The sequence below is a fragment of the Coptis chinensis genome, chromosome 6 (genome assembly GCF_015680905.1).
Source record: "Coptis chinensis isolate HL-2020 chromosome 6, ASM1568090v1, whole genome shotgun sequence".
NCBI classification, from domain to species: domain Eukaryota; kingdom Viridiplantae; phylum Streptophyta; class Magnoliopsida; order Ranunculales; family Ranunculaceae; genus Coptis; species Coptis chinensis.
In genome coordinates, this window is record NC_141461.1 from 85,311,941 (window position 1) to 85,324,298 (window position 12,358).

The 12,358-nt window shown below is 34.4% G+C and overlaps 1 pseudogene across 1 annotated transcript in view; it reads right to left on the reverse strand.

Moving 5' to 3' along the window:
- The window catches only part of LOC147495008 ((+)-piperitol/(+)-sesamin synthase CYP81Q2 pseudogene), a 38,439-nt pseudogene that overhangs the window by 24,005 nt on the left and 2,076 nt on the right, over positions 1–12,358 (reverse strand). The window lies entirely within an intron of this gene.

Sequence of the window (12,358 nt, forward strand, 5' to 3'; positions counted from 1 at the left end):
CTTGTCTTTTTGAATATCCGTTTCCTTCATTCTTAAACCATCTCCTAATCCACGCAACACCTAATGAAGACCTCTAGCTCAATTAGGAATAGGTTAGTGGGATAGTAAGTGGCAGATGTGTTTGATCAACTTTGGCTTCCTTGTGTGTCATTGAGATTGTAAGGTAAAGTATGCCCACTGCACACTGGAGTAGCAAAACTTGAGTGGAAAAATCATAGTGATTTTTGTATTGACTTTTATGTGAGAACCTACTTAAGGATGCTATTACAAAGTTTCAGAAAACGGACGGACACATTCTTGCATTTCATAGCATTACTCATTGTATATATGTTTATTCAGTAGATGATTGATTATTATGCATATATTAGCTTAGGTTTCGACATGATTATTCTCAGATTCATTGCTAGTGAGATGTATAGATAATTAAGACATAAATAAGGAAACAATAGTTTTATTTCTTAGTCGTTGTAGTATAGATGAAGTTTGTAAGTACCTTCATCGAAAACTCTCACGAGGCTATAACTCGTCCACTAGGGAATTCCTAGTGGTTTAAGGCCTTGTCGTTGCATATGGTCAATGCAATCGCGCTCAAATAAACGAGAGTAGATAGAACTCCATTTTTGGTCACTTATTCTAATTTCTCAACTTTGCTTGAGGACAAACAAAATGCTGTTTGGGGGTGGTTTGATAAGAGCCCAAAACTGTAGTTTTAACCCCTTAACCATCATACTTTTAGACCAATTATGTGAGTAATAATTAAGAGTTAATACTGATTATGTGTTTTTATGCATTTCAGGCTTCAAAGTCCATTATGTGCAGAAATGTACCACTTTAGCGAGATAAAGGAGCAAAGGTCGGTTGTTAAGGAGTTCTGTGAATAAAGGCCAGGAGACAAAGCCTTTGTAAAGCCCGGTCAAAAGCTGAAAAGTCAACACGGTAGAAATAGTGCACAAATCAACAGAACTTCCAAAGGCCGTATCTTTGGACTCAGACTTCGGAATTGGGAGTATCTTATGTCAAAACGACCGGCTCGGAAAGAACTTTTCAATGGTCCAAGCCTTGACCCAATCAGAGGAGCAAAAGTGGAAGAAACATTTGTCGAAGCCAATTGCAGCTGAAGAGCCCATTTTGGACTAAAGAAATTGGGTTTTGGGCCCGATTTTCCGGCCCAAAACATGGCTCCAAGCCCATGCATGATTTTTGGATCTGAAAGTATAAAAACAAAATCTTGACTCTTTGTTAATGGTAGATAGTTAGGTTAGAAAATAAATTAGGTTAGGATAAGAAAAGTAGCCATTAAACCTTAGTTCTAGATCTAGTTTTACATTATTTAGTTTTACATTAATTAATTAGTTTATTTCTTGAGTATTGAATCATTGTTTTTATTGTTCATTAGATTAATAAGTAGTTGTTATTCATTCAATCATATCTTGTTCTTATTGTTCTATTAGATTTATAAAGTTAATTACTTATTCCATAATGACATGTTCTTATTATTGTTCTTGTGTTGGGAATGGTAGTATAGAAATTTCACATCAAATCATTACTCTCACCATTGTTCCTTTTGGGTTTGATTAGTTGAATAATTCAATTTAAGTCTAGACAGTTAAGAGTGGAAAGAATCCTTACTCATTATATTGCATGATTATGTTTTGAGAGTAAGAAGAATTGATTTAAATGTAAGAACGGTAGGATTACGTATTAGTGTTGTTAACATTAATATTTAGGATTCTACTATTTTTACGGATATCAAATGGCGCCGCTGCCGGGTATAAAGGGTTATAACCTATTCAAGCTTGCAATGGAATAGTACACATGTTATGCTACTGTTTTTGGATTAAAGCTAAGTGGGGTCACAGGACCGTAATTTTTGTTTGTGTTTTTTTTTTTTTCGGTCACAATGTTACACATTATGTGCCGGACATGTTAACAACTATTTTTTACTGTGTAAAGTGTATTGTACCATACCTTTTCGGACATGTTTATGTGTATAACGATACTGACCAGGCCCACTCTAATGTTTTAAAGACAATCAGGTTTTGTGTTGGACTATTACATCCCCTACCATGATATATATCACTGGATTAGCGTACCAGACTCATTAAGTATTGAGGTTTTGACGCATGAACAGTTTATATATTTGTACAGTTTTTTGAATTTTTTCTGGAATAATTTTTCGGACTAATCTCATGCTTCTTAACTGTTCGTTTTATGTTTATTTATTTATTTATGATATGATATTTATTTCCGCTACATGATTTATGCTAAATGCCATTTACCGTTTCTTGGTATTTATAATTTTTTGAATATTGCACGCCGCCAAAGTGGTCGAAATATTTGGAAAATTATGTATACCAACACATGAATTAAAAATGGCATTACCATTGCAATTTCTTTATCAAGTATATGATAGTTAGCCCAAAGGTTAATTATTAAAAAAAAAATTAAGAAATTGAAATAGGATAATTAATGTGTATTATAAATTAGAATAGGAGTTGGATACCCAAAGGTTACATACCTATCTAATTTGACATACATGATTAATTAGTCCTATTACTTATGGCTTTTATAACATGAATGAATATTTTTGTGTATTGTGATATAGACCCAAAGGTCATATCATAATACTACCTTGTTCATCATAAATTATGGATTAATTGTGTTAAATTCAAAGCGTTAAGTTTAATAAATGTAGTGAGCATCTATTTTTTTTGTTGCAGTACCTGTTGTTCCCAATGCATTACAACCCCATGCTTTGTCTGTGCCTATCCTCAATGGGTCAAACTTTTCAGACTGGTATGAACATATTCAATTCCAATTAGGTTTTATGGACATTAATTTGGCACTCCAGCATGAAGAGCCCACTGAACCCACAAATGAAACTAATGAAGAGGATAGGGCCTTTTATGATGCTTGGAAAAGGGCAAACAGACTTAGTCTTGGATTTATGAAAACCATGATTGCTGAAAACATTAAATCTTAAGCTTCCTAAGACTGAAAAACGAAAAGAATTCCTAAAATCTGTGGAAGAAGCGTTTCAAAACCCGGCCACAAATCCCTTGCGGGGACTTTGTTGGCCCAAATTGACCACTATGAAGTATGATGGGGTTAAATGGGATGTATAATCACATCCCGAAATGACGAACCTAACTGCAAAACTGAGAACCTTAGGGTTGAACGTTGAAGAGTCTTTCCTTGTTCAGTTTATTATGAATACCTTGCCTTCTCAGTATGAACCATTCCAGATCCATTATAACACCATTAAGGAGAAATGGAATGTGAATGAACTGACCAGTATGGTTGTTCAAGAGGAGACAAGGCTTAAGAAACAAGGATTGTAAAGTGTTCATCTCATGACTCAAGCCTCAGGATCAGGACATAAAGGAAGAAAGCCTCAAAATGGAAAGAAAAAGGCACCTCACAAGGATAAACCTGCTCATGCTCCTTAAGTTCAAAAGAAGGAATATGACAATAAGTGCAAATTCTGTAAGAAGGAAGGACACATTCAAAAAGATTGTTAGAAAAGAAGGGAATGGTTCGAAAAAAGAGGTATGTCTTCTTTTGTATGTTTCGAATCAAACCTTACTAAAGTTCCTTCTAATACTTGGTGGGCTGATTCTGGTGCTACTGTCCATGTTTCTAATTCGATGCAGGGATTCATTACGACCCGAATCACAAACCCAAATGAGCAATTCATTATGATGGGGAATCGAGTCAAAGCTCCTGTTGAAGCTGTTGGGACCTTTAGACTTATCTTAGATAGTGGTTTTCATTTGGACTTATTTCATACTTTATATGTTCCATCTATTTCCAGAAACCTTATTTCAGTATCTAGACTTGATGCTGATGGTTATTCTTGCTCATTTGGTAACAAATGCTTTAGTTTATTTAAGAATTCATGTCTAGTTGGTTCTGGAATATTATGTGATGGTTTATATAGGATGAAACTTAATAACCACTTTGCCGAGACCCTTATGATTCTGCATCCTAAAGTTGGAACTAAACGTAGTCGTATGACTGACATGTCCTCCTTCTTGTGGCATAAAAGATTGGGGCATATCTCCAAAGAAAGAATTCAGAGATTAGTAAGAGATGGGATTCTTGAGAATCTAGATTTTACTGATCTTGGAGTGTGTGTGGATTGTATTAAGGGTAAACAAACCAAACACACTAAGAAAGGCCACAAGAAGCTCAAGTCTCCTTGAGATCATTCACACTGACATTTGTGGACCATTTACCACTCCATGCCTTAGTGGGGAAAAGTACTTTATCACTTTTATTGACGACTTTTCACGTTATGGATATATCTATTTATTGCATGAAAAATCTCAGTCAGTGGATGCCCTTGAGGTGTATGTTACTGAGGTCGAAAGACAATTAGATAGAAAGGTAAAAATCGTAAGGTTTGATAGAGGTGGTGAGTACTATGGTCGCTATGATGAGTCAGGACAACACCCTGGTCCATTTGCTAAATTTCTAGAAAAGCGTGGCATATGTGCTCAATATACAATGCCAGGAACGCCTCAGCAGAATGGTGTTGCTGAAAGGCGTAATCGTACACTCATGGATATGGTTAGGAGTATGTTAAGTAACTCTAGCTTACCCGTTTCACTGTGGCTTGAAGCTCTAAAGACCGCTGTGTACATTTTAAATAGGGTTCCCAATAAGTCAGTTCCAAAAACTCCTTTTGAGTTATAGACTGGAAGGAAACCTAGCTTAAGGCACCTACATGTTTGGGGATGTCCAGCGGAAGTTAGACTTTATAACCCACAAGAAAGGAAATTGGATTTCAAGACAATAAGTGGTTACTTCATCGGTTACCCAGAGAAATCCAAAGGGTATAGACTTTTACTTGCCTAACCAAAGTACGAGAACCATGGAAACCGGTAATGCCATATTCTTTGAGGATGGTGAAATTAGTGGGAGTGAATTACCACGTTATGTGACTATTGAAGAGAATAGGACACAATTAGGAAATGTGGTAAATGAGGAAGCTATGGTACGAGTAATTTTACCTTTAGCTTCTAGAAAAGTTGTTCCTAATGTTGTTGATCATAACAATGACAATGAACAACAAATAAACGACCAACCACTCCATAACGAAAATGTCACCAATGAACCTGTTGTAAATGAACCACAAGGAGTTGCATTACGAAGATCTCATAGAGATCAGAGATCTGCAATTTCGGATGATTACGTGGTATATTTACAAGAACATGATTATGACATTGGGACTGATAATGAACCGGTTTCGTACGAACAAGCCATTAAATGCACTGATTCTTCTAAATGGTTTGACGCCATGAAGGATGAGATGAAATCAATGGAACATAATGAAGTCTGGGAACTTGTTGAATTGCCTGAAGGATGCAAGAAAGTCACGGGAAAGTGGATCTTTAAGATCAAGCGTGATAGTAAAGGCAATATCGATAAGCATAAAGCCAGATATGTTGCCAAAGGTTTCACTCAAAAAGCAGGTGTTGATTACACAGAGACCTTCTCACCTGTATCCAAGAAGGACTCATTTAGAATCATCATGGCATTGGTGGCCCATTTCTATTTGGAGTTACACCAAATGGATGTAAAGACCGCTTTTCTGAACGGAAATTTAGATGAAGAACTTTACATGGATCAGCCTAAAGGTTTTGTAGAAAAAGGAAAAGAACATCTAGTTTGTAAGCTTAAGAAATCAATATATGGACTTAAACAAGCTTCTAGACAATGGTATATTAAATTTCATAATACCATTACCCTCCTTTGGGTTTAAGGAAAACACTGTTGATAAGTGTATATACCTAAAGGTCAGTGGGAGTAAGTTTATTTTTCTGATTTTGTATGTTGATGATATCTTACTTGCTAGTAGTGATCTTGGTTTATTACATGAAACCAAGAAGTATCTCGCCAAGAACTTTGACATGAAAGATATGGGGGAGGCAGCCTATGTGATTGGCATCGAAATTTCTCGAAACCGTTCACAAGGATGGTTAGGATTGTCTCAGAAAGCATATATTAACAAAGTTCTGGAAAGATTCCGCTATGGAAAATTGTTCAGCTAGGGAATCTCCAATTCAAAAGTGGGATAGGTTTTGCCTTATGCAATGTCCAAAGAATGAATTGGAATGTAAGCAAATGGAAGCAATTCCATATGCTTCAGTTGTAGGAAGCCTAATGTATGCACAGACCTGCACCAGACCAGACATTAGCTTTGCAGTTGGTGTTCTGGGCAGATACCAGAGTAATCCAGGGATGGAACACTGGAAACTCGCCAAGAAAGTTCTAAGGTACTTGAAGGGAACAAAAGATTACATACTCACATTTAGGAAAACCGATCATCTTGAGGTGATTGGTTACTCAGATTCAGATTTTGCTGGTTGTCCTGATAGCTGAAAGTCCACATTTGGATATGTGTTTATGTTGGCTGGAGGGGCTATTTCATGGAAAAGTGTGAAGCAATCTATCATTGCTACATCCACCATGGAAGCTGAGTTTGTGGCTTGCTTTAAGGCCACAGTTCAAGGCTTATGGCTGCAGAATTTTATCTCAGGGCTTAGAGTTGTCGACTCTATCTCTAGGCCACTGAGACTTTACTGTGATAATGCCGCAGCAGTCTTCTTCTCCAAGAATGACAAATATTCTAAGGGTGCTAAACATATGGAGTTGAAGTTTCTTTCTGTAAAGGAAGAAGTACCAAACTTATGATTGCTAATCCATTAACCAAAGGGCTCCCACCAAAGACATTTAAGGAACACGTTTTCACTATGGGTCTTGGTTGTCAAGCTTGACTATGTTTCGGTTATTTGGATTGAATGAATTAAGTTACCTCTCATTACGATAGACATTTTGAGATCTCATGTAATTTGTTTCTGTTATTTCCTATTTCCATTATATGTACGTACATTTATGAATGGACTTCAGGATGGACATAATTTAGGCATTATTTGCGTACACTTCTCACTTATGGTTCATGTCATTCAAGTTACTCATGTTGTGGTACATGGAAGGGACTGTGCCATTTCAATGACACACTACCACCATGACTCACATAAGTAAGTTGTTTTGATTATGACATTATAATAACCAAATTATGTAAAGGCATCTATTGGATATATTTTCAAAAACGCGATCGCAATTATGTTGTTTTATTGTCGACCCACACGAGTCGTTTTACAAAATATTTTGTAAATAAAATCACTATTTAGTTTTGTCATATAGACCAAGTGGGAGAATGTAAGATATGATATAATAGTCCAAAGACCACTATATCATATCCTCCATAAAGTGGTCAATAAGTCAAAACTTTATAGACTTTTGGTTTCTAAATTGATGTGTGGGTTACTTCTAAGTAAATATCCTATTTACTCATGCCTTAATTACATTGGCTAATTAAGAGAAGAAGGTTACTTTTTCCATTTCACTTTTTATGGGAAAGGGAGATAAAAAGACTTGAAAGATTAAGAGTGTAACCACCGTCCTCTCTCCATCCTTTATATAATAGTGTAGAAACCCCATTTTTCCAACTACAATAATTAACACAATAAAGAATATAAAGGTTTGGAAGAGAAACATCACTCTTGCAATGGCGGCAAGCTTTGCTATTGGATTCAAGACATCACTCTTTAATGAGGAATGGAGGCTAATTAAGAGAAGCTTTTTCCATTTATAATGGATTGAAGATTAAGAGGATCCTCTCTCCATCCTTTATATAATAGGAACCCCATCTCTTTAATGAGGAAGAGGGAGGATGCTTAATGGCGGGAGATAAGGTAAGTTTTAGTTTCAGTTAGTGTCCCCCATTTTTCCAACTACAATAATTAACACAATAAAGAATATAAAGGTTTGGAAGAGATGTCCCAAGCAATTTAATTTCTGATAAGGTAACCCCATAACGGGTGGAACTCTTATAGAGTCTTATAGAGTCGATTTTTATTTCCTATATTAGTATGTTCTAACATTGTTTTGCGGATGTTCCAAATTTCACGCGTTTCCATGGTATTTTTCTACCCTCTTTATTTAAATGCTTTGAGGACAAAACATGCTTCTTGTTTGGGGGCATAGAAACACGCGTGTAATTAAGGCATCTGTTAGGATATAGATATGTATAACATGCATTTGTTTTCAAGTTAAAATTTTCAAAAATATAAATAAATAAGTTTATGTTATACACTTAGGAATATTGGTATTGTTTTTCTTTCTCTACGCCTTAACAATCTAGAAGTCTCAATGAGCTTTTGCATCGAAATAATTGTTAGAAACTTAGGTTAATATGTAGGTAATAATCTTTGCATCTATCTATAAATATATTACATGAGTATCTATGATTTTTAGCAAGAAGTTTCTGAAATCTAGGCTAGAGTACTTATTCTACAAATCCTGTGAGAATATAGCCTAAAACCTTATATGAGCTTAACAAATTGAGAAATGACACAAGGGAGAAATAAAATCCGGATAGAGAAATCACACGCCCACTTGCTTGATTACTATGCCATATCCTAAAGAATTTAGGCCCTCTTTGGATCGATATAGCCGTAAATTCAAACCTATGAATTATTTTCCGCTAGTCACCCCTCTAAGCCTTTCTTTAGCCTTCCATAAACCACAATTCTTTTACCCCGTTACAAAAACAAAACAAAATAAAAAATTCAACTTACCAAATCTAGAATAAGCCTGAGAATAGAATGAGTGAAGAAAGAAGAAGAGAAAAACATGTGTAAACAAAAATTAGTTAGTTCCTTCCGAAAAAAGAAAAGAAAAGAAGTTTTCATCCAAGGAAAAGAAAAAAAATAAATAGAAATAAATAAAAACTCCAAAAATAGAATAAAAGGGAGTCAAAAGCCAAAGAAAAGAAAAAGAAAAATATGGCTAAGGATGGAAACAAAGTATAGAAGCAAAAGAAAATAACAAGGTTTTCTCTAAGTTACATAATATGAAGACTCTATTATCTCAGACTTGTCCTTTTGAATATCCATTTCCTTCCTTCTTAAACCATCTCCTAATCCCCGCAACACCTAATAAAGACTTCTAGCTCAATTAGGAATAGGTTATTATGATAGTAAGTGGCAGATGTGTTTGATCGACTCCGGCTTCCTTGTTGTCATTGAGATTGTAAGGTAAAGTATGCCCACTGCACACTGGAGTAGCGAAACTTGAGCAGAAAAATCAGAGTGGTTTTCGTCTTGACATTTATGTGAGGACCTACTTAAGGACGCTATTCCGAGTTTTCATAAACGAACCTGCTAGGCATTTCATGGCTTCAAAGTCCATTATGTGCAGAAATATGCCACTTTAGCAAGATAAAGGAGCAAAGGTCGGTTGCTAAGGAGTTCTATGATTAAAGGTCAAGATTCAAGAAGACAAAGCCTTTCTAAAACCCGGTCAAAAGCTGAAAAGTCGACGCGGCGTAAACAAAGACTCAAAGTCGCCAGAACTTCCGGGTCGTATCTTTGGACTCGGACCTCGAATTGGGCCTACCTTATTTCAAAACGACCGCTCGGGAAAGAGCTTTCCAATGGTCTAAACCTTGACCCAATCAGAGGAGCAAAAGTGGACGAAAAGTCTGTTGAAGACAACTGCAGCTGAAGAGGCCTTTTTGGACTGAAAGAATTGGGTTTTGGGCCTGATTCTCTGGCCCAAAACATGGATCCAAGCCCATGCCCGATTTTTTGGATCTGAACATATAAAAACCAAAACTTAGCTCTTTGTTAATGGTAGCTAATTAGACCGAAAAATATAGATAATTCGAGATCTAGATTTAATTGTTTTTAATTTAGTTTATCTTCAATTAAATTCTTGTTTTAGATTAAACTCTTAGAATCATTATTCTTAATTAGTTTGATAAATAAAATAGCTATTTTGTTAATTTCGATTTTGTCATTTCAAATTATAGATCTAGTTCTAATTCTTGTTGATTATCATTTCTGAGTTGTTAAATTAGATTGAAGTATTATTAGTTAAATTAGTCAAGTTAGAATTTTGATATGATATTTAGTTATAATAATATGGGAAATGATGGTTTGATGAATCAAGGCTAAACCTCCATTAGAGGGGTTGATGAAGCCTTGATGAAAGCTTAGTTGTATAAGTGTAGAATCGTTGTAGAGTCTATTCCATTCTAAAAGGTCGTGTTTCACCATGAGAATGGGTGGACAACCTCACATACTAGTTATAATTGGTAGAAATGTCATGTTAATTAGGGATTAGAACGAGTAATTCTTATCGTAAGAACGTAAGAATTGGATTACAACAGTCTATGCTAGGTAATTAAGTTGGATTCGAGGTGGAATCAATTCCCCTCTAATTCTTTATCTAGATTCACATTTAGTATTCTGTAGCATTTCGTTATTCGTAACTTGTTAATTTAATTCACCTCGCAGTATAGAATTCCCCTCGTAAACCTCTCATTAGACTTAAGACCGATTAGTTAACTATGAAATCATTTCATGCTAGAGAACTAGGAGTGGAACGAACTTCCTACTCCACTATATTTGTTCAATAGAAAGAGAGTAGAAACTTTGATAAATATAGACTCGTAATAAGTTTTAGTTTACTTACGTTTTGAGTTTCATCGTTCATTTCGTAGGTAAACCATCATTTTTATGTTTATCAGTAGGTATTTCTAGGGGTGCAATTGGATATCCAAATATTCGAATCCGGTTCGAATAAGTATTTACAAAATTGAATATTATCTTAATTAAAAAAAATTGAATATTATCCGAATTCAAAAATTTCAAACATCAGATTCGGATAATTTTACGGATTCATACTCGTATCTGATAATAACCGATCCGATTTTAAAAAATTAATAATTATTATATATAATTAATTTATTCATTTTTTATTATATAAAATCATAAACTAATAATATAAAACTATAATAACAAAATAATAATAATAAATGACAAATATATTTATATTTATACTAGTTTTTATAGTGGTAAAATGAATTATTCAAAGCAAATAAAATTTTAATTAATATTATTTTTCAGATTGGATATTTATCGATTCGGATATCCGAAATCGGATTTAGATTGAATTTTTAATATCTGTTGGATTCGGATTCTGATATCGGTATAAATTTTCGGATTCAGATCCGAAACCTATCCGTTTGCACCCCTAGGTATTTCCATATAATGGATTTAACTTGAGCTTGAGGTCAAATTACAAGCTACATATCTTTGACATGAAGAAAATTCACCTTTCCTCATACTTTACTTCGCCAGAAAAAAAAATATGAAGAAAGAAGTTTTAACACTAGTTCAAGAGCATCTTCGGTCGCAAATTCTTTGAGCATATTAGTCCTTCTTTAAAAAGTAGCTACTTAAAAGCATCTCTAGATGGTAGTATCACCTCCCAAATTCTTCAAATTTGCTTTCAAAATTTGAAATTTTTTGGAATTCCAACTCTAGATGGAAGCAAATTCGGTCGCATCACCGGTCCAGCTGCATTTTTGTTTGCAAATTTGGCATTTCGGATGCGGATGCGGATGGGATAGTGGTAATGTCGCCACAATTTTTTTTTTTACTTTGACCAGCACCACGCACTAGTGGTACTGTCGTGCACCATTGCTAATGTCGCGCGAGTTATTTTTTTTTACTTTTTCAATTTGGTGTGACAGTGGGAATGCCGCGTGAGTTTTTTTTTTCAACTTGGGGGCGACAGTGGTAATGTTGCGTAACAATATCAATGTCGCGCAAGGTACCCCTATTCCAAATTTGCGAATGATATTTGCGACCACTTAGAGTTGGTCAAAATTTGCGTCCAATTTCTCCAAATTTCGCCTTCAATTTGAAGAAAATACTACCACCACCTAGAAATGCTCTAAGTTAACTTAAAATAAGTACGTATGTAAAATTTTACCTACAAAATGAATTCAAACCTAATTTTTTGTATAATGATTATCTTCTCAAAATTTTAGCTCATTTGGAAACCTCTAACATAGATAATAATTGTTGTACTGTCATCTTTAAAAAGAAATTTAAAAAGAAATATAATGGTAAAAAAATGTCGAGTATTTGTAATCGTTTTTTTTGCTAATGTTAAAAGTTTTCAAATGAGCTGAAATTTTGTGGAGATGATCTTAATATTGATTATATCATATCCACAAAAAATTAGGTTTGGATTCATTTTGTAGGTGAAGTTTTACTTACGTACTTATTTTAAGTTAATTTAAGTAGCTACTTTTTAGAGAATGTATATATATATATATATATATATATATATATATATATATATATATATATATATATATATATATATATATATATATATATATTGTGCAATCAATTTTGAACTAATGTTAAAACTTATTTCTTCATATTTTTTTTCTGTCGAATACAGGGTCAGGCTATGTTGACATCTTATT